Source organism: Moschus berezovskii, chromosome 7, assembly GCF_049115385.1.
Source record: "Moschus berezovskii isolate FMDL1 chromosome 7, NW_MosBer_1.0, whole genome shotgun sequence".
Classification (NCBI taxonomy): domain Eukaryota; kingdom Metazoa; phylum Chordata; class Mammalia; order Artiodactyla; family Moschidae; genus Moschus; species Moschus berezovskii.
In genome coordinates, this window is record NC_142466.1 from 81,571,459 (window position 1) to 81,574,730 (window position 3,272).

General features: G+C 41.4%; 1 pseudogene; it reads right to left on the reverse strand.

The window, feature by feature from the left end:
* Positions 1-548: 548 nt before the first annotated feature.
* On the reverse strand, positions 549-830 carry LOC148777381 (HIG1 domain family member 1A, mitochondrial pseudogene; annotated as a pseudogene).
* Positions 831-3,272: the final 2,442 nt, after the last annotated feature.

Sequence of the window (3,272 nt, forward strand, 5' to 3'; positions counted from 1 at the left end):
TAAATACTACTTCAAAGTGGCTCTTTTACCAGCTTTTTAGGTTTGGTTTAAAAACACGCAGATTTGCAAGGAGGTTTACAATGTTGTATTCCATGCAGTGTTCTGAAAGTGTTCCTCAAGAGCCAACCAGCCGTTAAAACAGTGCTCAGTCCACAAGGCAGTCAGAAAGTTAAATTAACTGGGGTAAACAGAATTCCTACATTACATCAAAAGCATATGATATTCTGCAGCAACTGGGAGCACTTTCAGGATTGGCATGTTGTCTCCTTTAGAACTAATTTCAACAGAAGAGTTTAAGAAGATGGACAGGTACCACTATCAAGTGTATTTAAAAGTGACATGTTTCTTTTGTGCTGACCTGACTCCCCTGAATGACCTAGCAAGTGAACTAGTCACCAGTAACCTGGTCACCAGGCAAATTAAGCCTGCAAGAAAGGAAGCCATGTTCTTGTCTGACCCAAACAATTTATTTTCAGCATAAACATATAACCTCAATATGAGATGTCTAACTAAAGCAAGCACCACCAACACGACCAGCATCTTCTCTTCTAAGGTTTAGGTTTTCCCCAGAATTCTTGATACAGGGAATAGCCCATACCGAGAGTCATTGCTCCCACAACAAAGCCTTGGGCTGCCACACACATGTGGATCAGGTGAACAGACATTTTAGTATTTCCCCTGTTCTTCAGTCTATGTAACCCATATGCAACAATTGCTGCAAAACCTGCCATTCCAATGGGGACAAATGGTGCCTCTCTAGCTTTTCCGATAAGTTTAGATCCCTGATCTTCATCATATGAAGAAAGAGAAATATCTGTGTCGCTTGACATAGTGATTGAAGTATCTTCAACTTCAAGATGTTTCAGGTTCCTACCAGATTCTCGACAGGCTGATTCTTTACCTCTGAGCTACATGGGGAGCCCAGCTTGGGATGGCAGATAAGCATTAATTGCCTGGCTGCCTTTGTTTATGAGTCTATGTTCTATGTTAGTCGCTCAGGGGTGTCAGACTCTTTGTGAACCCATGGACTGTAGCCTGCCAGGCTCCTCTGTCCAAGGAATTCCTTTGGGACTCATATTTTTATGGGACTCTCATAGGTACAAATTTAAATTTGTTTTTCTCCTGTTACTCTGTCTTATGTCAATTTATTTATTAGACCAGGCAAAGAATCTAGAAGAGTAGAAGGAAAAATTTTCTGCCCCAACAATATGCAATGGATTGTTAGTGCTCTGAGGAAAACAAAGGAATATCTTGGGATAAGAGAGTGATGAGATGATAAGGACAAGTAGAATTACTTTTAGGAAGTTAAAGAAGGCTTCTTGGAGGAGGCAATGTTGGGTCAGGATTGTGATTAGTTACATTTGTGTTTTATTAGCCTTATAAAGCAAAGAGAGGACTTCCCTGGTGGTCTAGTGGTTAAGATTTCGCCTTCCAATACAGAGGGTGCAGGTTCGATCCCTGGTCAGGGACCTAAGATCACATATGCCTCACAGCCAAAAAACTAAAACATAAAACAGGAACAATATCGCAACAAATTCAATAAAGACTTTAAAAATGGTCCACAGCAAAAAAAAAAAAAAAAAAAAAAAATCTCTTAAAGAACTAAGAAGCCTGTGGATTTATTTATCAATCCATGTACTTTCTACTTTTTGTTCATTAATTTGTGTTTGTGTATTTATTTAGTTCTTATTTTACAGCTTCTGGGGAGGCCCTGGAGCATTGTGGACAGCTTATAGGAATAAGAGAGAGCTCAATTCCATCCTTGGCCAGGCTGGCAGTGATTGGTACTCTCCTGTCTTAGAGATATATTTTCCTGCAAGGCTTCAGGAAATAGCAGATTGAACAGTGGCTACTGGTCTGCACTCCCTCCCTCAAAGGATTCTGCCCTCTGCCTTTAATGAGAGGATTTACGGGTTACTATTTAAATGGCTTTCTATATTTTTAATGCATATCCTTAATACTGTTTGGGCTTCCCTAGTGGCTTGGTGGTAGAGAACCCTTCTGCCAATGCAGGAGATGTGGGTGCAGTCCCTGGGTCAGGAAGATCCCCTGGAGAAGGAAATGGCAACCCGCTCCAGTATTCTTGCCTGGGAAATTCCACAGACAGAGGAATCTGGCAGGCTACGGTCCATGGGGTCAGGAACAACACCAAAAAAACTAACATTTAAGTGGTTACTCTTCATTCTAGACATTCCCTTCTCCTAGAAAGGAAAAATTTCTTCTCCTTGACAGTTTTGGGGGAATCCAGCAGGAAGGAAGAAACATTCATTGAGCCCAAGGTAGGGTACTTTTCTGTGGTTGGCACTTGCTGAACGCTTGCAGCTTTACTGCAGCCTGAAGCGAGGATCTATCTACAAGGCAGTGCTGTTTCATGCTAATTCTAAATTCAGGATTCATACTACTAAAATGGAATGGAGAAGAATAACTTGCTGTGAAACAGCATTATTTCTATTTGAAGCTGGAAAATTCGTTGAAGTTCTGGCTCCGAGACCAGGCTGGTCCATTTTACCCAATTTCTCTTTTATGCGCACAGAAAACTCATTTGTCCATTTTTACTATTCAGGGTGATTTTTTAAAATTGCATAGCACCTGTTCAAAAGCTGAGAGAAAGCACAGTGGCCACATATTAGAGATGAGAAGTATCACAAATCACAGAAAAGTAATGACAGACAGCTCTAAAATTCATCCGTCAGAGAGCTGCAGTGAGCCCAGATATGGCCAGATTTAAAGACACGAGTGTACTTTCACTGCAGAATATGGTCTCGGGTTATTTTCATCAATGGGCAGAGAGTTGAGGTGTTTTTTTTTTTTTAATTAATATAAATAGCTTACTCATTTATGTTAGAGCATATATTCCCTAGTGGCTCAAATGGTAAATAAACTACCTGAAATGCAAGAGACCTGGGTTCAATTCCTGGGTTGGGAAGATCCCCTGGAGAAGAGCATGGCAACCCACTCCAGTATCCTAGCCTGGAGAATCTCCACGGGCAGAGGGGCCTGGCAGGCTACAGTCCATGGGGTCACAAAGAGTAGGACACGACTGAGTGACTAAGCACACACATACTTTAGTTGGTTAATTTGAAAGTGTGAAGAGTGTCAGAGAAATGTAAATCAATACCACAATGAGGTTCCATCTCACGCTGGTCAGAATGGCTGCCATCAAAAAGTCTACAAACAATAAATGCTGGAGAGGGTGTGGAGAAAAGGAACCCTCTTACACTGTTGGTGGGAATACAAACTAGTACAGCCACTATGGAGAATAGTGTGGAGAT